The 24136-nt window shown below is 46.5% G+C and overlaps 1 long non-coding RNA gene across 1 annotated transcript in view; it reads right to left on the bottom strand.

Moving 5' to 3' along the window:
• Positions 1-8777: 8777 nt before the first annotated feature.
• The window catches only part of LOC149870132 (uncharacterized), a 34471-nt gene continuing 19112 nt past the window's right edge, over positions 8778-24136 (bottom strand). The window contains exon 2 of the long non-coding RNA XR_016440424.1: positions 8778-9589. This is a non-coding gene — a long non-coding RNA (uncharacterized LOC149870132). The remainder of the gene's footprint in view (positions 9590-24136) is intronic.

The following is a 24136-nucleotide window of genomic DNA, read 5'->3' as shown; positions in this document are numbered from 1 at the left end:
CCTTTGTAACACATCATGAGGGGACAGTGTGCAGACAGGTGCCCCTCCTTGCTGCATTTGCTGCATTGAAGCAGGTTGTCCATGGTATATTATAAAACCCTGGTGGGGCCCCAGCTGGATCACAGATGGGAGGTGCTATACTCCACCTAGGATCCACTCATTTGCTCTCAACACAATTTATGTGCTCCATGACCTCATCCAAATATCATATTTGTCCCACACCTTCTCTACACACACTACTCTTTGCACATACAATTTCATCCACCTTTCTATGTCTTCAGCCTCTAATTAATCCATATACATTCTTACAATAATCACTCATTCCCTTGACTTTTCCCCTGCTGTAAACTTAATCCCTCTTAATTCCTTCCTCTCACATTCCTCTACATCTTTCTTCCAAAAATGTTCATGCCCTTCACTGTTCCAGTAAGTAAACTCCCAAGTCTTTCTGTTTTGGAAAGCAATCAGGCTGGTGAGATATTAGAGGTGCAGGCAGAACTTCTCAAACAGTACCTTTTCTATGAACTCATATCTGTTCATCATAAATCCTTTATGCATCCCATCACCAGCTGATATTGCTTTTATCTGCAGGCTCCTTTCCTCCCTGACATCTCTCATCTAATCTTCCGTGTCTTCCAGCCATGCCCCTCCGGGTGGGCTGGCATTCCATCATACTCCTGCCACTTTCTGCCTCTCATCCAATGCACTTTCTCCTGTTGTTCCTACTCTATCTCCCATTCTCCCCTGCTCCTGTCTTCCCTCTGATGTTGTTCCTCTCCCTGTCACCTTTTCTGCTTCCTCTGTCATCATTGCTACTTCCACTGTTGCTCCCATCTTTTTCATTATCTTTCTTCTCTGCTTCTCAACTTTTTCCCATTCTCTGTCTCCAGACTTTCTTTTCCACTTTCCATCTCATGGTTATTTGCTGCCACTGCCAGTGTTTTGAACTTTGGGTTTCCACCCTCTACACCTTACACCTTAATGCTCCAGTGATCCCTATTCGTGAGCTCAATCAGATGTTCAGCTTATCAATTGATCTTAACCCAAGAAGCTGAGAAAATGCTAATAGAAACCTACCAAAAAGGCTATTTCACCCCACCAACAGCCCCACTCAGTCCTAGCTCTCAAGTCACGGTGAACCACTACTTTGCATATGTTTCAACTTCCTCTTCAGTCCCACAACTGAGCTGCACCTTTCCTTCCCATTTCCAATCATTCTTGTTTCTTCTCCGGCCTTAAATGTCTAGCAAACATCACCTAATGGGACCCTAAGCATCTTACCCAGAATCCCTATGTTGCCCCCACTCAGCCTGTTGCATATTATTAGTGTGGCCCCACCTTCTATGAGGTAAAGCTGGACCAGGCTACCCTATGCTTCTTCTGCATATAAATTTTTGGAGGATCCCAGGACTCATGACAAGAGCACCCAGTTTCATTCATTCATGAGGGCAAATTAGTATGTGGATCCTTTGTGGGAGGTATCTGAAGTACACACTCATACTGAGCTGTGGGGTCACCATGGCTTGAAATGCTCTTGATTCTGGTGGGGCTTAGCTCAATGAACTATATGGCAAATCATGAATTTTTTACTTTTGGATTAATGTTGTGCATACTTAGCTGGCAGAGGAAACACCATGATCTGGAAAGTTTTCCCAGGCCGGGAGAAATACCCTAAGTTGTAAAGTGGTGTCTCTGCTGATTTGGTGCAGTGATGGAGATAGTGGAGCAGAAGGAAAAGGCTCAGTTGCTGGAGGAGGCAGCGCAGAAGAAAGCCTTGATTATTGAAGAGTATGGACCAGCAAGTGTTTCATCTCAGATCCTGTTGGCTTTGATAATGAAGAGTGTTTCTGGTGAGCTTTCCGGCAGCATGACGGAGAAGGTGGTTGGGGACTGGTCCACGGTGGGCCGAAGAGGCAAGGTGGTGTCTTCAGAGAGGAAGAGTGGTAATGTTGCTGGGCAAGCAGTTTCTAGAGAGAGGGCGGTCCCATTGCAGGAAGAGAGGCAGAGCTCTGCAGAGAGCAGTAAAACTGGCCGGAAGGGGCCAGAACCTTCTTATTGTTTGTGGGAAGATGGAGACCCCCGAAGAACAGTGAAGCTGAGGGTGAAGGCCACTTTGACCCCAGAAGGAGTTAAAGGGGAAACAACCATGTTGAGAGCAGACTTTACGACCAGGGTTCTTTTCGAAGAGTTGCATGTGAACCCTAAAGATTTAAGTTGCGTGGTGGCTTTTGATAATTTCCGCCACTGGAATATCACCTTTTGGAGGTACGCGGCCTTCTGGACCCGGTACGCGGAAGTAGCAGACAAGGGGGACTTGCGGGGTCTGCATTTTAAAACTGGCCAGAAGAACCAGGAGCGAGTTTTATACTTTAAAATGTATACAGCCGACTTAGAGTATGCAGACATCAGAAGGTGGCTGGAGGGCCGGATCAAAAAGATCCTCAATGTTCAGCGGGTCCTGGATCAGTAGCAAATCTGGACCGGGGTATGGAGAGCCAGAGTCATCCTCGACGAAGACCCAAGACACCCCGGTGGGGTGAGACACCTGCCCTCTGTAGTGTCCATAGGGCCCTACCGCGGATACGTGACCTATCACGGCCAGCCGAAACTGTGTAGCAGGTGTGGCTTGGCGGGGCACCTGGCTGCCTTCTGTAGCCTGACAATTTGCTACAGGTGTGGCGGCAGGGGCCGCCGGGCACAAGCCTGTAAAGAGGAGTTGAAATGCACCATTTGTGGAGGTGAGGGGCACTTGCCGCGCCAGTGCCCCCTGTCCTACGCGAACAAAGCACAAGAGTCCCACGCAGCAGAGGAGAGGGATAAAGAAAAGCCAGAGGATGCGGAGTCCACCAACTTGGATATGGACACCTTCATAGTGGAGGAAACACCGGAAGCGGAGCAGAGACACGACGTGATCGAGGCGGCTGACTAGCTCTCCAAGTCTGGAGGAGAGGAACAGATGAAGGAGGAGCAGAGCGAGGCAGCGGGAGAAGGGGCACACGAATCTGACTCGGCAACCATGGACTTGGATGTGTCCGGGGAGAAGGGGAAAGAGCCCTCCCCCACCAAAAGAAAGAAGAAGCGGAGGGTTAAACCTAAGAAAAAGAGAATAGAGGAGGAAGGGGGAACGGTCCGGGAGACAGAAGGGAATGCAATACAAAAAGACAAGGGAAAGAGCAGGGAGCTGCTGGTGGAGGGACGAGAGGTTGAAGAGTCTGAGAGAGCAGACTTCTCTGGCTATCTGAGCCCGACCGCGATTGAACATCTGGCTAGGGCCACGGGGATGCGGAAAGGGGGGGAACACACCTCAGACCCCAGTAGCGGATCGGATGTTTAATGAGGTAGACTTCTTTCTGGAAAATAGCCTTGATGGCATTGACCATAGCATCCTTAAATGTAAGAAGTCTATACAGGAGGCAGAGATGGGAGTCAATGTATACCACTTTACAAGGTCTAGATGTGCAGGTGTTGGGTTTACAGGAGTGTGGGATTCCCTGGGGGAGAAATTACAAATATCTGGAGAAGCGTTGGGATGTGGGACCATCGTGGTGGGGGGGTTCAAACGAGAATCGAGCAGCAGGAGTAGGGTTCCTGATGAGGGAGCGGGGTTTGAAATTTAAAGACCAGCAGGTCCTGGAAGAAGGGCATCTGCAAAAGGCAGTGGTTGAGGTGGACGGCATGGAGGTGACTTTGTACAACGTCTATGCCCCGACCGAGAGAATGGAGAGGGTACGATTCTTCTGCAAAATGGGGATGTGTATGGGGGGTGGAGGACCGCGGATCATGATGGGGGATTTCAATTGCATACTTGAAGAAGGTGGGTGGATAGGGATAGGGCAGGGAGTTGGGATGGATAGTACAGGGAAGTGGTTGCAGGGGTGGATTCAAGAAGAGGGGCTCCAGGGTATTTGGGCAGGGACAGAAGTCTTTACTAGAGTGGATCCCGGTGGCTGGGGGCAATCGAAGATCGATTTTGTGCTGGTATCGGCAGGTTTGGCAATCCGTGGTAAGCGACTGATAGAAGTCAGCTTCTCGGATCATCGTGTGCTGTGGGTGGAAGTGGGCATCGGACAGTGGCTGAAACAGGGCAGAGGGATCTGGAAATTGAATGTGTCCTTACTGGATGACCCTCAGGAATGCAGTGACTTTCAAAGAGCGTATCGCCAGTGGCAGTCCTTACGGTCCCTTTTTGCAACATGGTGGGACTGGTGGATAGAAATCAAGAAGCGTGTGCGGGAGTGGTTCACTGGTGTGGGGAGGAAGCGGCCGCGGCAGAGGAAGAAGGAGTTAGTGCGCTTACAAGGAGAGGTTCAAAGGTTGTGGGAAGAGCAGAAGAAGGGGGCAGCGGTACAGGGAGAATGGGATAGGGTGAGGGAGGGATTGAGAAATTGGTTCCAGACCAGGATGCAGAAACAGATGTTCCTGGCCAAGGCGGAGTGGGTGGACGAGGGAGAGGAATGGGGCAAGTTTTTCACCTTGCGGGTGAGAAGGAAAAAGCAGGTGATGAGGGCGGTCCACACGGCCGACGGAGGGAGAGTGGAGGACATGGATGGGGTATTGCGGGAGGTGACTAGGTTCTACGGGGATTTGTTTCGTAAGAAAGCGGTGAGGCGAGAAGACCTGGAGGGGCTGGTGGGGAGTTTGGAAACCCAAGTGGGGGAAGAAGGGAGACAGGGACTGATAAAGGAATTGACAGAAACCGAGATGCTGAGTGTCTTGAGGACAATGCCATTAAAGAAGACCCCGGGAGGTGACGGGATCCCAGTGGAATTTTATGGGAAGTTTTGGGATTTAGTGAAGGGGGACCTCTTGGCTGTGTTTAAGGAAATTATGGATCGGGGTCGGGTAGGGGAGGACTTTGCCCAGGGAATCGTGGTCTTGATCTATAAGAAAGGGAGACGGGAAGACATTAAGAACTGGAGGCCGATCACCCTGCTGAATACCGATTATAAATTATTTTCCAAGATCCTAGCAACAAGGCTGGGAGAAGTGTTACCGTAGGTGCTGGGTGGGGAACAAATGTGCGTGGTGGGGGGGTGACGGACGACACACACACACTGGCTGCTACGGGATATGCTGTCGTACATTGCTGACTGGAAGTGGAATACGATAGTGGTGAATCTCGACTTGCAAAAGGCGTACGACAGCATCGGGCACGAGTTTCTGTTTGGGGTTCTGGCAAGGATGGGGATGCCGGGGGAATTTGTGGGGTGGCTGCGGGCACTCTACGGGAGGGCAACGAGCAGAGTGCTGGTGAGGGGCTTCCTGGGAGAAGCCTTTGCAGTGGACTCGGGAGTGAGACAAGGGTGCCCGCTGTCGCCGGGGCTCTTTGTGTGTGCCATCGAGCCGCTGGCACAACGAATTAGAAGTGATAGGGTGATCAACGGGGTTCGAGTGCCGAGGGGCGGGGAATTGAAAGTCCTCCTGTATATGGATGACATGACGTGCGTGGTGCGGGATGAAGTGTCCTTAGGAAGAGTAGTAAAGCACGCCAATGAGTTTGGGGAAGTATCGGAAGCGAGAGTGAACGTGGACAAGAGCTAAGTCCTGGCAGTTGGGAACTGGGGAGATTTAGGGAAATTTGGTTTGAAGGTGGAAAGGGAGGAACTGAAAATCCTGGGTGTGTGGATGGATACCCAGGGGAAAGGAAAGTGGGCTTGGGAAGTGTTAGAGGGGAGGGTAAACCAGACGGTGGGGTTGTAGAGCACCCGGAATTTATCATCAAGGGGTAAGATGCAGGTGATCAAACAGTGCCTCTTGCCAATGATTTTGTACACAGCGATGGTGTACCCCCCGTCCTGGCTACAGGCCCGGCGGGTCCAGCGGGCCTTATGCCTCTTTTTTGGAGGGGGAAGACAGAGAAGGTGGCTAGGACAGAGTTATATAAGGAAGAGGGGTTGGGGGGATGGGGTCTCCCTAACATAGAGTTTTTTGTTTATGTGCACTTTCTGAAAATGGTCGTGAGGGAAGTGAGGGGCGCACCGGGACCTGTTTCCAACTTTTGCGCGTTCTGGGAGGGAAGACTCTTACAAAGGTTGGGACTGTTTGGGAGCGAGTGGCAGGGGGCGTGGGCTTGGCAGATGTCACTCCCTTATGCGCGTCTTGGATCCTTTGTGGCAAGGGAAGGCTTGACGGGGTTAGGGATCGCAGGCCTGGCAGATGCTCGGAAAGTTCTTAAGTTTATGAGGGGGAAGCAGAGAATGTCAGATGTCGGGGAGTTGAGCACGGTGAAAAGTTGGCAGGGTGTGGAGAGGGCTGGTGGGGAAGGAGTGGAAAGGGGAGCACGAGGAGCTGGCGTGGAGGGCTGTGAGAAATGCACTGCCAGTGCAACAAGTCCCGTATGGTGGGGACTCTCACGGTCCCCCAAGTGTCCAAGAGAAATCTGTGATGAAACCAAGTCTGTGGTGCATGTTTTGTGGGATTATTTTTATGCACAAAAGGTGTGGGCGAAGGCAGCCATTTTACTGAAGGAGACAGGGAAGGCAATGGGGATCACGCTCGAAAACGTGCTCTATGGTTTAACAGAGGGGACGGATGGGTCATGGGGTGTGAGGGTTCTTGTTACATGTATCAAAGTAGCAATTTGGAAAGTGTGCTCCCTGTTAGCATTAAAGGGCTCGTGCTTTTCAACGGTAGAGTGTCTACAGTTAGCAATGCACGAGCTGCAGTTCTATAGTGGTAGAGGAAAGCAGGGGACGGAAGGAGGGGACACAACGCCCTGGCAAGGGCTGGACTTCAGGGGGTTGTTTCAGCCCCGCAAAGGCATAGGATAGTCTATGGGACAGCATGGTTGTCAGCAAGAGTTGGTGGGAGTTTCTCAGTATTTGCCTATTAGGTATCAAGGGGTCAGTCTGTCGTTATATGTCAAGGGTAAGATGTTCCCTGAATGGAATCTTCTGCAAGTCGTCTGTGACATTGATTATGTGAATAGTATGTAATTTCTTGACATTGTATTATTAATTTTGTGATACTTCAGGTGGGATCCTTTATTTCCTCAATGGGTTGAATAGTGCCTAGTTTGCCAATAAAGTGGCAAAGGGTCTCCAAGAGTGGGTGAGGGATTCGTCAGAACCTGTAATTATATTAGAAACAAGGGTGCAATATTTCTGAAGGCGTTTTCCAGCTACTCGAAGGTGGTATTGTTTCTTCTGTGAATATTATGTAAATTTTGTAAATTCGAATTTGTATTAACCTTGTGATACCTCAGGTGGGTTTTGTTTGTTTCCCCTTCTTTAATATGTTTGATAGTGTTTGTTTTTCTAATAAAATGGTATATTTAAAAAAAAAAATACTTAACTGGCAGGGGAAACAGCGTGACCACATAGATGGGCTCCCCAGGGCAGGTGATTGTCTCTGATATGTCATCCATTGGAGGTCTATATTGAGCAGATTCTTTTTGGTGTTGGGTGGTGGAACCAGAGCTTGCTCCATCCACTCCATGCATTGACCTGGTATTACAGTGTTTCCAGGACTGGTGCAAAAAACAGAAAATAAAAATAAAAAAGTTACCTGGCAGGGGCAACATCATGATCACCCAGATGGGCAGGCTCCCCAGGGCAGATGATTGTCTCTGATATGTCCTCCATAGGAGGTCTATATTGAGCAGATTTTGTTTTTGGTGTTGGGTGGTGGAACTGGAGCGTGCTCCATCCACTCCATGCATTGACCTGGTATTACAGTGCTTCCAGGACTGGAGCAAAAAAGATGGGGGAAAAAAAAAAGTTTGTACTTACTTGGCAGGGGCAACACCATATGTTTGGGCTAATGAAGGTAGTTTTCCTTAAGAACTCCTGGGGATAACTGTTTTTCTGGGATGGTTTAATACCTGCCAAGGTGTTGGGCTTTAAAACTCTTTTTTAGGGAAATAGGAGGCTCTTTCCTAGCTTACTTCTATAGCCATATGGCTGAGGGCAGGTGAAACTTGGGGGCATCCAAACCACAAGTTTCCAGGCTTGGGCCTGCATATAGGATGCCTGCCAAAGACTTTGGAAATCTCAGAGGCCCCTGGTGGGGGTAGAGGATGTTTGCTGCTTGTAGGGCCACTTATGGTTCTGGACTGACTCACAGATTTGGACTTGATTTGGCTTGGAACATGAAAAATGTCTTTAAAAAAATAGTTTGTACTATATATAAATAGGTAGCTGCTTAAAAGTCTGTTTATGCAGTACCTGTGCTAAAACTTGCTTCAGTTTCAAAAATAGGTAAAATGTCTCAATTCTGGATGAGCTATGTCTGGGAATACTACATGCAAATTGCTACAGCTATGTTTATTTAAAGATCAGTTTTTAAATTTGTTCCTTACTTCCATGTGTACAAGGAGAGCAGGGACTGCAGGAGGAAGAAATTGCAGGGAGGAAAGGAAGAGGGCAAAGGGACTACCTGGCCCCCCAGGTTTATTTTTCCTGCTGTACCAGTCAGAGATCAACAAATTCAAGACAGAGCTCCAATAATTGGATTGTATACCTGGAAAATTATATCAAATTTATCAATTTTCATGTATAGATTCTAAATTGGGGGGGGGGGTTGTCCCATATTCAGGGTCGTCATAGATTTGAGTAAATATGGTAATTGTTTTTAGTGTTTTACTAACAAAATCTGCAAATGTGTTTAAAAACATCATGCTCAAGCAGGTGCAGACCAAAATTTCCAGAGCTGAAAGTGGCCTCGCTTACCATTGTAGCTCCAGATGAAAGCCACTGTTGCATAATAGTATCATTCCCATAAACAGAAGAGCAGAAGATGAAAGTTTGTGGCACAGCAGCATTCTGGTACAACATGAATCTGTATGGTCTTGTTTTATTTGGCTTTAAATTACCAGAATTATTGCAACTGGTAATTGACAATTATATGAGATACAGCTGTTGATACCTTTGGCACCAAACTACTGTTGACTTATATGTGGCATTTTGGGGTTTCTCAGAGAAGGGCTGTCCAACTGACTGTCCAGCTCCACTCTTCGTTCCAGTTGCTGCTGCAGACTGGGTTTCTTACCTCCCCTTCCTTCCTTGGTTTTCTCTTCCTGCCCTGCTTCTGCCTGCAATGCCAGGGAAGTCCATTGCTGAGTAAGTGAAGAAGACCCCACACCTGTGCGTGCAGTGCTGGGGGAGCTTACAGTGCAGTACAGTGGGGGAGGCAGTGGCCCAGGAAGGGGAAGGTGGGGTGTCATCCCTATTGATGTGGCCTCTAACCACTACATTAGGCAGGCCTTTCTCAGAAGATGGTGCTGGATAATTGCTTGTCCTTTTTGGTTGCATATTCAGCTCTTAATATACTGAAAAGGGGGAAGTTTCAGTGAGATAAATGAGCATTAAAGATCTTGAAGTCAATGCCTATCAGAGACTAAATGCAGTCGTTTCAATCATGCTTTATATGGAGGCTGTAAGGATTATATGAGCTTATTGATTTTTCACACTGGCCTTTTCCATGGGGGTGAAGTTCACTATTGTGCAGAATTTGGAACTTTGTCCATAGTCTTCTAATGATAGGAACATAAGCCTGCAAGGAGCCTCCTGGGCCATCAAATCCAGTTTCTTGCAATCACTCGGTTGCATCTTCTCATAATAGATCCTACAGCCTTATTATATTCCTGCACCTAATGGAGAAAAGGATATGGAAGAGTTTCATCAAATAGGGCAGTAGTTAAATGTATAAGTAACAAAAACTGTGAAACAACATTCACTGTTTTAAATATATTTAGGCAGAAGGCAAGGTAGTGGTGCACTGTGGGTGCATCTACATGTCACCCTACAGTGATGTAGCAACGCGCTACATCACCATACAGTGTGCTATGGTGATGTAGCAATCACATGGGTCTGTACATGATCAGCAGCTATGTCGCTGTAGTGACGTACTCCTTTGGTATAGCGTGTTGCTACGGCAACATAATGGCAAAATTTAACTGTGTGCTGTGTGCACAGCACAGTAACCGCCTCCCCAGTATATATTATGTGGATTGAATTATATATCTCCTCCTTGGACAAAAACTACTACTATAGATCATTTGCCTGTTAGGTGTGTGGCTTAGACCTTGGCTACGGTATGGTGGTTGTTGTTGTTTCTCTTGGAGGTGCTGAGTCCTGAAAACTATCTTTGATAGTATCTGGAATAGGAGTAGTCAGCACTGATAACTTCTAGCACTGTAAGGCATTAAACTTTCTCTTTGGAAGTCTGACTCAGAAATCTAAAAGATTTCCTGGAATCACATTGAACCTGCAGAGGTCAATGTGTTGGTCACTAGGGTGGTATAATCTTTCTTAGTATTGAATAGTTCCATAGAATTTTATTATTTTCTACATATATAATTAGTTCCCCCTGGATTTAAATTATTTTACTAACATATTGATAACAGTAAAAGGCATATAGAAGGTAAACCAAATGTTTTTATTAAATGCGTGCCTCTGGGTAAAGAGTCTAGATACTGAACTACAACTCCCAGATGCAAAGCACAATATTCATGCTTAGTAGGTCACAATCATTATAGAGTTTTCTGTAAAGTTCAAAAAGAAAAAATTTGATGAAGTGGGCAAAACAGTGTTAAAAACAAACACACTTGCCTGTAGAGAGTGTGCTGAGTTCCACAGACATTATATCACTATATTAAATACTGTGATTCAGGGAAGGCTGCACTAGGTTGGAATCAGCAATAGCACGAGGCAAAATTGTGGAAGGAAAGGGCTATCACCAAAGAGGAGTATGCCTCCACCGCTCAGGTCTGTAGGGGGGCTGTTAGAAAAGCTAAGTCAGATACCGACTTAGGGCTAGCATCAAGGATCAAAGATAATAAACAGTCCTTTTTTAAATATATAGGGAGAATGAAGAAGGAATGTGGGGCCCCTGCAGGATATGCTTGGCAATCTGGTGGCTGCACCAGAGGAGAAAGCAGACCTCTTTAACAAATTCTTTGCCTCCACTTTCTCATGCAGGGACTGGGACTCCCTGACCAATTCCAGATTGACTTGGGAGAAATGCCGCCAGGCCTAAGGTCGGGGCGGACCAGGTTAGAGAGCTTCTGGAGGGGCTGGACGTGTTCAAATCAGCAGGTCCAGATGCTCTCCACCCCAGGGTGTTGAGGAAATTGGCAGGAGTTATTGCGAGGCCCCTGGCATGGCTTTACAAGTACTCGTGGTGCTCTGGCCAGATAACTGGAAGATAGCCAACGTGGTCCCCATCTTTAAAAAAAAGGGAAGAGGGAGGACCTGGGCAACTATAAGCCCATTAGTCTTACTTCAATCCTGGGGAAACTCTTTGAGAAGATTATCAAGCACATCTGTGATGGGCCAGCAGCAGGGATGATGCTCAAAGGCAACCAGCACAGTTTCATTAGGGACAGGTCCTGTCAGACCAACCTGATTGCCTTCTACAATCAGGTCACAAAAGCATTGGATGCAGATGTTGCAGTGGATGTAGTCTTTTAGGACTTCAGCAAAGCATTTGACACTGTCTCCCACCCCATTCTCATTAAAAAACTAGGTGACTGTGGCACTGATGCCTACACAGATGGATTGTAAATTGGCTGAAGGGTCAGAAGGTAGTGGTGCACGGGTCTTTTTCGACCTGGAGGGAAGTGGGCAGTGGGGTCCCCCAGGACTCGGTCCTTGGGCCCACACTGTTCAATTTCTTTATTAATGACTTGGACAATGGGGTGAAAAGCAGCCCGTTTAAATTTGCTGATTGTGAGAGAGAGAAGGAGTCAGCAGGCTCCAAGGCTCCCGGGCTAAGCGGAGGGCCAGCGGCCCCAGGCCCACAGCCCCAAAGAGCCTGGCAGAAAGTTCCCTTACCCAGGTGTGTTGGGAAGGGAGGGGCCGGTACTTCCACTGCCAGTATAAAGGAGAGCCGGGACTGGAAAGTGGCAGCAATGCAGAACCGGAAAGAGCACAAGGAGGAGGTGGAGCAGGCTGGTGCACGCTGCGAGGGATGCTGAAAGCAACGCTGAGTGCTGGTAGGAGCCTCTCGCAGAGATCAAAGCCCCAGAGGGGTTTTGAACCCAGTCTGCTGGCCTCTGCAAGGGCTTGAAGTCATGGCAGGTGAAGCAGACGCGTATGACACCCCAATTAGAGGTGAGGATACACTAGGCGAACGGCAGGTGGCACCTGCATGGTCCACAGACATCGGTGATTACCCGACACTGATGATACCAAGATTTGGGGTGAGGTGGGCATGCTACTAGGGAAGGACAGATTACAGCAGAACCTGGACAGGTTACAGGGGTGGGCTAATGAAAATAGGATGGGTTTCAATATTGACAAGTGCAAGCTGCTGCGCTTGGGCAGTAGGAGCCAGCAGCACACTTAAGCTGGGAAACTTCCTTCTCGAGAGCACAGTGGCAGAAAGAGATCTTGGAGTCATTATCGACTCCAAGGTGAACATGGGCTGACAATGCAAGGTCACAGTCAGTAGGGCTAACTGTACCTTATCGTGCATCCACAGGTGCATCTCAAGCAGGACCAAGGAGGTGATCCTCCCCCTCTATGCAACACTGGTCAGGCCACAGCTGGAGTACTGCCTTCAGTTCTGGGTGCTGCACTTCAGGAAGGATGTGGACAGCATTGAGAGAGTCCAGAGGAGGGCCACCCACATGATCTGGGGACAGCAGGGCAGACCCTATGAGGGAGAGGCTACAGGAACTTAACCTGTTCAGCCTTTGCAAGAGAAGGCAGAGGGGGGACCTGGTGGCCGTCTATAAATTCACTAGGGGAACCAGCCGGGTTCCCCCCCGCGCCCCCCGGGGTAACAAGGAACAACAGCCACAAGTTGTTAGAGAATAGGTTTAGACTAGACATCTGAAGGCACTACTTCACAGTCAGGGTGGCTAGGATCTGGAACAACTTCCAAGGGAAGTGGTGATGGCTCCTACCCTGGGGGTCTTTAAGAGGAGGCTTGACGATTACCTGGCTGGGGTCATTTGAGCCCAGTTTTCTCTCCTGCCCATGGCAGGGGGTTGGACTTGATGATCTACAAGGTCCCTTCTGACCCTACTTCTATGAATCTATGAAAATTGTGAGGAGGTGTGAGGCCATAATGGAATCTGTTTTCTTCACAGAGAGAAGTAATAAATCAACAATTTCATTTCAATGTTGCTAATTCCAATATAAAGGACATGTACTAGGCCCTTTAGCCATAGAAGACTCTGAACAAGGCTGCACAAGGTTGAAGAGATGAAAGTGAGGAGTAGCCATAACTATTAGAGTGTATATGATAGAATTAGACCTCTCAGCTTCAAAGCCTGGCAAGTGAAAAGTGATATAACTGGGCTTCATTATTCACTGTGTCAAAATTAAGAGTTGAAAATGGATTTTCATGGTAAAACAGTTTCTAGGGATATATTTTCTTTAAGTGAATGATACTGCAAAACTAAGCTATTTGGATTGCTTAATGAGAGAGCAGGTTTCACAGTTCAAAGCTGTTACAATCTGTCAGTCATGAGCAGTACTATAGCAAGGAAGTTTGGTGCCTGGGGCAAGCCTGCAGCAACAGCTCACCCCATGCACAGATACGGAGGACACCCCCCCATGCTTGCCTGGGGGTGCACTCAGCAGCGGGAGCCACCCCGACCCTGTCCCTGACCCCTCCAAATAAGTCGCTTGCAACTCTGTCCCACACCCCTCCCCGGCTGCCCAGCACCTGTTAGTGCCCCTTTGCTTCAGCACCCAGGGCAGTCACCCCGCTTCCCTCCCCCCACTATGATGCTGGTCATGAGACATCATGCAACAAAACACAGGAGCCCCATTCATTCTCTCTAGCTCTTACTCACTGGATCAGATTTACAAGCGAGGCTGAGGTACTGACTTGCCTCTCTGGGTGCATAGCAGGTACAGTCCAACATTTAGGGGCATAACAGGTGCAAAGTCCAACATTTTGGTGTTCCTGGCATTCACAAAGTCCCTGTCAAACCCTGTGGGCACATTAGATACCAAATTTGTCTGGCTGGTCATATGTACAATGGTCTATGTATAAAGGCACCTCTTTAGGTGCCTATCTCACACTTAGGCCACGATGGGATCATTAAGTTGGTGTTCCCAACCCATAACACTAGTAGGAGCCTAATGCAGTGGGCATATGAAAATCATATGGTGGTGGTAGTGTTCCACTCTTAGACCACTGTTTAGAGTACTTGCCTGACATATGGAAGTTTGGGGTTCAAATATGTCCTATACCAGATAGGGATGACACCAGCTTCTTCCTGCTTGTTGGGGGAGGAGGGGCTGAGGTGGGCTAGGCAGAAAATTGGAGGGGGAGGGACTGCACTATACAGCTTCTAGCCAAACATGCTTATTTGGTTTTTTAACAATACCCACTTAAACATGTGTTTTATCTATGTTATCTGCAAAAGGAGAATAAAAATATATACTGTATGCAAACAGATTGGTTCGGGCTAGGCATGCCATGCTTCTGTGGGCTGCAGGGCATGGGCAGTGTCCCAGGTGGAAGGCAGAGGGCTTAGTCAGCAGCAGCACTGGGAGGGGTGGTTACAGGGGTCTAAGGCAAATTCTGGAGTGGCTATAGCCTCCCCAAGCCCTTCCCCAGCACTGCCCTTGCTACCAGAGGAATTTGAACCTACTTTCCATGCCATCTATGCTGTCAAGATTACAGGGAATTTGGGGATGAGGTTATCTTAGAGTCTTCTGTTGGAGTCATTTCACTTTGTGTAAAATACATATTCACTAGCAAAGGGAAAAGAATCCAGATTTTCCCCATCCTAGGTGAATGCTTTAATTACATGGCCACTGAAAAAAGGCAGGGTCACTCTCAACCACTTCTTCTTCCCCTGTGTTTTGAAAGGGCTGAATTCCTCTTACATTTTTAAAAGAAGGACTGACTTAAGTGCCTAATTCTGAGAGAATATTCAAGCTTGAAATTCTGAATGCCGACTTAAGTGTTTTTCTCTTGTAAACCAGACCCCTCTACTCAGTATTTTCCTAGTGTAGTGGTTTCTGTGATGTTGGCCTTCCCCATGCCTTGTATAGGAACCAAGACACTTAACTTGGTGTTGTGATTGATGATGGGGCATCTACAAGTTAGATGCTACGACACTCAGCCTTGTGATATCAAAGGCTCAGCATTCTCTGCCTCTCCTCCCACCTTTCTAGTCTCATGTCCCATCATTGCCTTATCTCCCAGTATCATCTCACAAACAGCGAGCTGTTAAGAAGCATCTGGGAGTCCTATGGCAAAACTTTCAGGTCAGGGAGGAGCATAAGTGGGGTAGCAGGTGTGCTGGTGGAAAGTGAGAGTAATATCTCCTCACCTTTGAAATCCTGGCAGCTAATGAGCCACTACAGACATGAAAACAGATGGCCATGGTGGCAGCATTGCAAGGCTGAGAACAGCCCTTAGTGCATCAGTGTTCTGCCTGAGACGGGACTAGAGTGAGGCAGCTGTGCCCCCCTCCTTCTCTTGTGATGGGGGAGCTCCTTTCCAGTAGGAACAGATGGTAAAGGATGAGGGTGTCACGCTTTTCTGAAGTTATGGTACTGAGCTGCAGATACTGAAGGTTGTAGCAGTTTGGGTTCATAACTCCTCCCTTTGTCTATGCTGTCTGTAGTCATGATTATGCTTGGAGACATCATTATGCACAGGCAGTCCTCATCGCTCTTCCATTGTCAGTCTTTTGTTGATGCTTGAGATAACAGCATACGTGGAAGACAGCCTTGTCAAAATGTATATGTGGTGTAGAGAGCCCAAATCAGTTGTAATGTGTGATGCACTGCAAAATGTGGTACGGCAGAGTTATAACTGGGAGAGCCGCTGCAAAGGGGTTGCATTCAGCGCTAACTTGTTTCTGAGTTGAGGTCACTTATACCATTCTTCCCAACCAACTCCTGTGGGTTCTTGGCATGAACCCTATTATTCAGTGGAGCTGCAGTGCTAAGCTTCTCTCCAGAGTTCAGACTCTGCTACCTGTATACACATTGGGTAGTCTTTGGTCACTTGTGCACAAGACTAGCCAATACTGCTCTTCACAGTTTCCAGTAGAGCTTGTATTTTGTTCCTGGCCTCCTCCTCTTTACAAATCTTCTGCAGGCATATGTACTTATATAATTAAGTTATGGACCAAATTCAAAATAACGGGGATAATGAATAGGCTTCTTATATGCATTCACTAATGCTGTACATTGGTGTTTAATTTGTTAGATGTAGAAAGCTGTCAGATAAATAGGCCTTAGTGATAATTGCTAAGTGAGTATTTATGGTAAGATGTTAGTAAAATGTAGGGTTTACAATTTGGCAGTTTTCTTTTAAGTATTGAAACTCAGAACATTATTCCTAGATACTTTTATAGACGTATCTGAACATATTTGAAGATAGAATTGCCATTTACTTAAAATTTGAAGAGGGGGATAAAGCAATACTTTTTTTTATTCAATTCACCTTGTATTCTAACACACATTGCATGGATAAACTACTCTTAATGAGTTCCATAGTTTCCTATGGCTTGTTTATAAAGCTGGGTAAAATCTATGGAGACATCAAAAATACAACTTAGCATTTCAGGCACAACTGTTTCACACCTTTCACACACAAGTCCTACACCTAGACTTTTAAAGACCTTTAGACACCTACCTCAATGAAAGTTGGGGGGCATATCCTTAGAAGTAGTTTGGGGCAAGTCTATATAGCCAATTTACCATCCTGGGCAGCATGGACTCCTGAACCAGAAGTATAGCTATGTGTGCGTGGAATGGTAAACAAACTAACAATCCCTGTTGAATGGCATTATCATATGCTAACTAACCTGCTTATAACTACACCACTTCCAATTCAGAAGACAGCCTACAAGGAACAGCTGCATGTTTGAGAGTGCTGTACATAAGGCAGTAAATGTTGTATAAACACTGTTTTGATGTTGCAACATCAAACTCCTATGTGCCATGCTGCCTACTGGAATCTCCAGCCCCCCGCTGGGATCCCAGGATCCTATACAAGGAGTAGCCAACCTGCAGTATGGGTTCCACAAGTGGCATGCATGGTCAGCTCTGCATGTGGCATATGGAAGATCAGGGAGGGGACAGGAAGCAAAGCACCAGACAAGCAAGAACCAGAAAGCAGAGTAACAGATCCACTGAGAGAAGGGGTTGGGAGTGGCACGGGAGACTATGGAGCTAGTTTGTGGAACATCTTCCAAAAAAGATTGCCCCCCCCCTCCAAACTCTCTTATACTATGCAACGGGAGACTTAGGTGTCAGAAAAGGAATCTTCAGAAGCCTGCTAGCAAGACAACTGCCTAAACTAGTCAGGGCAGTGGAAATAGGAAAGACTTAAGCACCTAAGCAGCTGGCCTGCCCAGAGATAGGTGCCTCCCTCTGCTTGGGATCCTGAACTTGAGCCTTTTCAGGGGCTTTTTTTAAGCCTCTTGATTCACAACTGCTGCTGGACCCACAACTCTGCTTGGCCATTAGGCTATAGGGTACTGTAAGGTATGTCTTCCTCAATCACTTGTTAGATCTGTATCACTTTTAAATACTGGCCTGGAGAAGTACTGTATCTATAACTTTGTGGTTAGGACACTCACGTGGGATGAAGGAAACTGAGGTTCCACTCCTTGCTCCAAATAATGTTAAATGATTTATAGCAAATGGAACAACCCAAAAAGGAAAGACTGAAAAAGAGCCATTCTAGAACAGCTATAGCTTGGCAACGAGAGAATTCCAGGATGTAAGAAACCTAGATTCAAGTCCATTGTCCAAGTCGGGCAGAGTAGGAATTTGAACCTTACACTGATGCTTTACTCATTCAGCTATTCTGGGCACACTCACGAACTCTATCTTCTATCTCTGAGCCCCATCTACATAATAACACTGTGCAGTTAAAGAAATATTTCTTTGTCTTGTTTGACAAAATTAGCAACAGGAGATGGCTTATTAAAATGACAACAAAACAATCTAACCAGGGCAATTAGTTAGCTATAGGTTCTATCTGTTCCAAAGGTGTTTGGGGGGCATCTCCTTAGAAATATTTAGGGACATGTCTGTTAGGGCTGTGTGAAGCTTAAGTCCCTGATTTGATTCGGTGGAGATTCAGGCCGATTCAGCAGCTGAATCCCTGAATCCAAATTGAATCAAAGGACCCTTTAATCTCTCCGAATCGAATTGAAACCCTCCAAATCGATTCGGTGATTCAGACATAGACATAGCTTTAAATATTTTTTCTACATACCTCAAGGTGCCAAATGGCTCATGAATGCTGCAATACTGGGGCACATGGAGTGCCCCACAAAAGCACAGGGGGCTCCTGGGTTTGCCCCCAAGCACGTGGAGGACCTCCCCCACACACACACACACACTTCTGTGGGATGCTTCATCCACCCCAGCACTGCAATGTTCACAAGCCACACTGATACCTCAAAGTATGTAGAAAAACATTTAAAGCTGTGTCTATGGCCAAATCATTGATTCTCTGAATCAGCATCGAATCTTCAGATTTGGACTTGGCCGAATCAAATCGGGGACAGTGATCTGAATCATCAAACCGAATCACTGTCCTCAATTCAGGCCAAATCCTAATCCCAATTGAATAAGGCCTGCTTTGCACACCCCTAATGTCTATGCAACCAGGTTCTTATGCCAGCAGTGGGACACCAAGCATACATGCTACTCTGAATCAGAAGCAGTATAACTATGGGTGTAGGTACAGTGCAGGGAGCATGGCACACAATAATTTACTCTACTGGGAAGCAAGATAAATTAGCCCATATGAAGCTGCAGTAATACCACTACAACTATATTACTTTCAGTGCCCAAGTTAATTAGTTTTAATTAGCTGCAAGTTAAATTCTGTATATAATATTACCTTGTAGTAGGCAGTTTAGAAGACCCACTAGCAAATATGACACGGGTGATATAGAAACCAGTGTATCAAGTACATGTTTGACACAAGTTATAGTCTGCAATCCCCAAAGCCTGAGTACTGATGAGACAAGATTCCAAGTATCTGAAATTTGTGAAAAATTTACATAGATCCTAAAATCTTGCAAAGTTCTCCCAATCTTAGTGCTTTTGCAAATTGTCAGGTCAACACATTTTATGTGCTCTTCGAAAAAGAAAATTTGAAGGTGTATTTGAAAATTTGAAAGTGTATCTGCTATAGACAACCAGAAGAAGAGGAAGTGGTAGATAAGGCTTTCTTCAAACAGCTAGCAGAAATTTCCTGATCACAGGCCCTGGTTCTCATGGGGGGCTTCAATCACCCTGATATCTGCTGGGAGGGCAATACAGCAGTGCACAGGCAATCCAGGAAGGTTTTGGAGAGTACTGGGGACAACTTTCTTCTGCAAGTGCTGAAGCGGCAAACTAGGGACCATATTCTTTTTGACCTGCTGCTCACAAAGAGGGAAGAATTGATGGGTAACGTAGTAGTGGATGGCAACTTAGGCAGCAGTGACCACGAGATGATACAGCTCAGGATCCTGAGGAAAGGAAGGATGGAGACCAGTAAAGTAAGAACCCTAGACTTCAAAAAAGTAGATTTTGACTCATGTAGGGAACTCCTGGGTAGGATCTCCTGGGATGCCAGACTGAGGGGGAGAAGAGTCCAGGACTGGTTGCACTTGAAAGAAGCCTTACTGTGAGTGCATGAACAAGCCATTCCAATGTGCAAGAAGACTAGCAAGTATGGCAGAAGACCAGTTTGGCATAGCAGTAAACTAATAACAAAAAGGAAGCTTATAAGAAGTGGAAACTTAAAAAAAATAACTAGGGAAGACTATAAGAGCATTGCTTGGGCATGCAGGGATGAAGTGAGGAAGGTCAAAGTACAGTTGGAGTTGCAGCTAGCAAGGGATGATGTGAAGGGTAACAAGAAGGGTTTCTGTAAGTATATTGGTAGCAAGAGAAGGATCAGGGAAAGTGTTGGGTCCCTTACTGGATCAAGGAGGCGACCTTGTGACAGAGGATACAAAAAAGACTGAAGTGCTCGACGCCTTTTTTTGCTTCAATCGTCACAAGCAAGGTCAGCTCTGAAACTATTGCGCCTGGCAGCACAGTTTGGGGAGAAGGTGAGGAGCTAATAGTGGTGAAAAAAACAGGTTAGGACTACTTAGAAAAGCTGAACATGTACAAGTCCATGGGGCTGGATGGGATGCACCTGAAGGTGCTGAGGGAGGTGGCTGATGTGATTGCAGAGCCATTGGCCATCATCTTTGAAAACCCCTGGCAATCAGGAGAGGTCCTGGATGATTGAAAAAGGGCAAACAAGGTGCCCATATTTAAGAAAGGGAAGAAGGAGGATCCAGGGAACTACAGACCAGTCAGCCTTACTTCAGTCCCTGGAAAAATCATGGAGTATATCCTCAAGGAATCCATTTCTAAGCACTTGGAGGAGAAGAAGGTGATTGGGAACAGTCAGCATGGATTCACCAGGTCATGGGAGACTGGTGAATGTGGTGTACCTTGATTTTAGAAAGGTTTTGATACGGTCTCCTACAACATTCTCACAGGCAAGGTAAGGAAGTATGGGCTGGATGAATGGACTGTAAGGTAGATAGAAAACTGGTTGGAGCATTGGGCTCAGAGAGTAGTAATCAATGGCTTGATATCTAGTTGGCAGCCAGTATCAAGTGGAGTGCCCCAGGGGTTGGTCCTAGGGCCAGTTTTGTTCAATGTCTTCTTCAGCACCCCGGAAGATGGCATAAGTGCATCCTCCACAAGTTTGCAGATGACACCAAACTGGGGCAAGTAGCAGATATACTGGAGGGTAGGGCTAGAATTCAGAGTGACCTAGACAAATTGGAGGATTGGGCCAAAAGAAATCTCATGAGGTTCAACAAGGAAAAGTTCAAAGTCTAGCACTTAGGATGGAACAATCCCATGCACCAGTGCAGGCTGGGGCTGACTGGCTGGGCAGGAGCTCTGCAGAAAAGAACTGAGGGTTACAGTGGACAATAAGCTGAATATGAGCCAGCAGTGTGCCCTTGCTGCCAAGAAGGTTAATGGCATACTGGGCTGCATTGGTAGCTGTGCTGCCAGTAGGTCAAGGGAAGTGGTTATTCCCCTCTAGTCAGCACTGGTGAGGCCATCTGGAGTACTGTGTTCAGATTTGGGCCCCCCACTACAGAAAAGATGTGGACTTATGAAGAAAGACTGAGGGAACTGAGCGTATTTAGTTTAGAGAAGAGGAGACCAAGAAGGGACTTAATAGCAGCATTCAACTACCTGAAGGGGGGTTCAAAAGAGGATGGAGCTAGACTGTTCTCAGTGGTGGCAGATGACAGAACAAGGAGCAATGGTCTCAAGTTGCAGCAAGGGAAGTTTAGATTAGATATTAGGAAGAATTTTCTCACTAGGAGGGTAGTAAAACACTGGGACAGGTTACCCAGAGAGGTGGTGGAAGCTTCATAGTTTCATAGTTTGTAGGGTCGGAAGGGACCTGAGCAGATCATCTAGTCCGACCCCCTGCCATGGCAGGAAAGAATACTGGGGTCAAATGACCCCAGCAAGATGTTCATCTAACCTCCTCTTAAACACCCCCAGGGTAGGAGCCTGCACCACTTCTCTTGGAAGCTGGTTCCAGACCCTAGCCGCTGACCGTGAAGTAGCGCCTCCTGATATCTAACCTAAACCTACCCTCTGCCAGCTTGTGACCATTATTCCTGGTCACTCCTGGCGGTGCTCGGGGAAACAGTGACTCCCCTAATGCCTGCTGATCCCCCCTGACTAGTTTATAATAGGCCACTTATTTTAGTTGGGAATTACTTAGAGTATAAGTAGTAACTCAAATGTCCAAGTCTGACTCCACCAAAATTGTAGTTCCAGATAAAGAATTGGTATAGTATAAGTGATAAATGGCTACTTAATTTTTAGAACTGTAAGCTTGGGAGCAGAGCAAAACAGTCATTTTCATCTATATGACTTATTTCACAGTTGTTTGAAGACAAAAATCAAAGGAGAGTGCGTGTTTTAAACAGTGACTGGCTATGATCTATATATGTGTCTCTGTAATAAGGCTTGAGCAAAAGTTATGTCAAAAATCAAGCAGAATCCAGACTGAAATTGAATACTTTCCACTTTTATTTGGATTGGTGATAATCAGTTTAAATCTTAATCGTGAGTTCAACATTCTGTAACATTACCTAAGTGGTATTGATATGGTAAAATGGTGGATGATGCCATATGCTTTAAAATGTAATGGAGTTAAGGACAGTCATATGATGTGCATAACACTGAAGCTTTTGAGAACTGGGGAACTCAACTCTATATAAGATTCAGTATTAAAAATCCTGGCACCATTGACAGTTATGGTATATTATTTAATAGATTTGTAAGAGTGGAGTTTTACCCTCCTCTACCTTTTACTACCTACTCTTTCTTTATTTCATTTCTCAATGAACACAGAAAAACTATACTAACATTCATCTTGTTTTTCTTAGGTATTAAGATGTTACTGTTTGCAATTTAAAACTGGTTTTCAAGAGTCATGTCAGGAAAGTGGTACAGCAAGGTTGTAGCTGAGGAGGCCAAATTTGAAATCTGAAGAACATTCAGAGATGTAAGGCAACCCACATGAAATTCTTTAAGAGTTAAATCCTTATCTCAGCTCTGCATCTTCCTTGAGGCTCAGTGGGCACATATCTACACAAGATGCTTTACTGCTTAGTAGACTGATGCCACCATGTATCCATGCACAGCAGCTACTGTGCATTAAAATAGGCTAACGTGTGGTTTTCTACTACCTGTAAATACAGGTAGTAGATTAGCGACTGTACAATACTGCTTGTGTAGGCACTGACCAGGAACAAATTTGATCTTGATCAGCTATACCAGCAGGGGACCACAGGAAACATAGGCCTGTGCAATTTCATAGACACTAGGGCTGGAAGGGACCTTGGGAGATCATTGAGTCCAACCCCCAGGGGCAGGAAGTCAGCAGGGGTCATAGGATCCCAGCAAGATAGACATCCAAATATGTCTTGAAGGTGTTCAAAGTAGGTGCTTGAGCCACCTCTGGTGGCAGTCTATCCAAACCTTGGGGGCTCGGACAGTAAAGAAATTCTTCCTTATGTCCAGCCTGAAACGGTCACAGAGGAGTTTGTGACTGTTCAACCTTGTCATCCCTTGGTGCGCTCTGGTGAACAAATGTTCCCCCAGATCCTGATGAGCACTCTTGATAAACTTATAGGTGGCCACCAGATCACCTCTGACCCTGCACTTCTCCAGGCTGAAGAGTCCCATGGCTCTCAATCTCTCATCATAAGGTCTGTTTTCCTGTCCTCTGATCATGTACATGGCTCTCCTTTACACTCTCTCAAGCTTCTCCACATCCTTTTTGAATTGTGGAGCCCAAAACTGGATGAAGTACTCCAGCTGCAGCCTCACCAAGGCCAAGTACAATGGGAGAATGACATCCTGGGATTTGCTTGAGAAGCATCTATGGATGCAAGCCAGCGTTTTGCTTGCTTTACTAGCTGCAGCATCACACTGAAGGCTCATGTTCATGTTGTGGTCAATCACGACCCCCAAGTCCCTTTTGTCCAAAGCGCTAGCCAATGCAGCACTGCTGAGCCTACAAGCATGCTGTGGGTTTTTCCTCCCAAGGTGGAGAACCTTGCATTTTTCGGTCTTAAATGCCATCAAGTTCTTGTCTACCCATTTCTTGAGCCTGTCAAGGTCGACCTGGAGTGTCCTCCTGTCCTCAGGTGTGGAAGCTTTACCCCAAAGTTTGAAGTCATCGGTGAACTCGGCCTGTCTGCTTCTGATGCCAGTGTCCACATCATTAATGAAGATGTTGAACAATATAGGCCCAAAGTCACAGGGCACTACAACAATTAACTTCCATCAACCACCACTCTGGTTCTGACCACGTAGCCAATTTCCCAGCCAGTGGATCGTGGATAAGCTGAGGCCGCAGTTGGTCAGTTTTGCCAAGAGGTGATCATGGGATATCAGATCGAAGGCTTTAAGTCAAATTATATGATATCAATCTCTTCCGCCTTGTCCAGGTGATAGGTCACCTGGTCATAAAAGGAAATAAGATTGGTCAAGCAAGACCTACCCGTGACAAAAACCCATGCTGGCTATCCCTCAGGATTTTGCCATTGGCCAATCTGATGAGGATGGTCTCTTTGATAATGTTTTCTAAGACTTCCCTGGGATAGAGGTCAGGCTGATGGGCCTGTAGTTTGCTGGATCCACTTTCCTCTCCTTCTTGA

The sequence above is a fragment of the Crocodylus siamensis genome, chromosome 2, assembly GCF_052110815.1.
Source record: "Crocodylus siamensis isolate JL-2025a chromosome 2, ASM5211081v1, whole genome shotgun sequence".
In the NCBI taxonomy this organism is placed as follows: Eukaryota; Metazoa; Chordata; order Crocodylia; family Crocodylidae; genus Crocodylus; species Crocodylus siamensis.
Note: the sequence above shows the minus strand (reverse complement) of the source record. Positions and strands in the feature narration are given on the sequence as shown.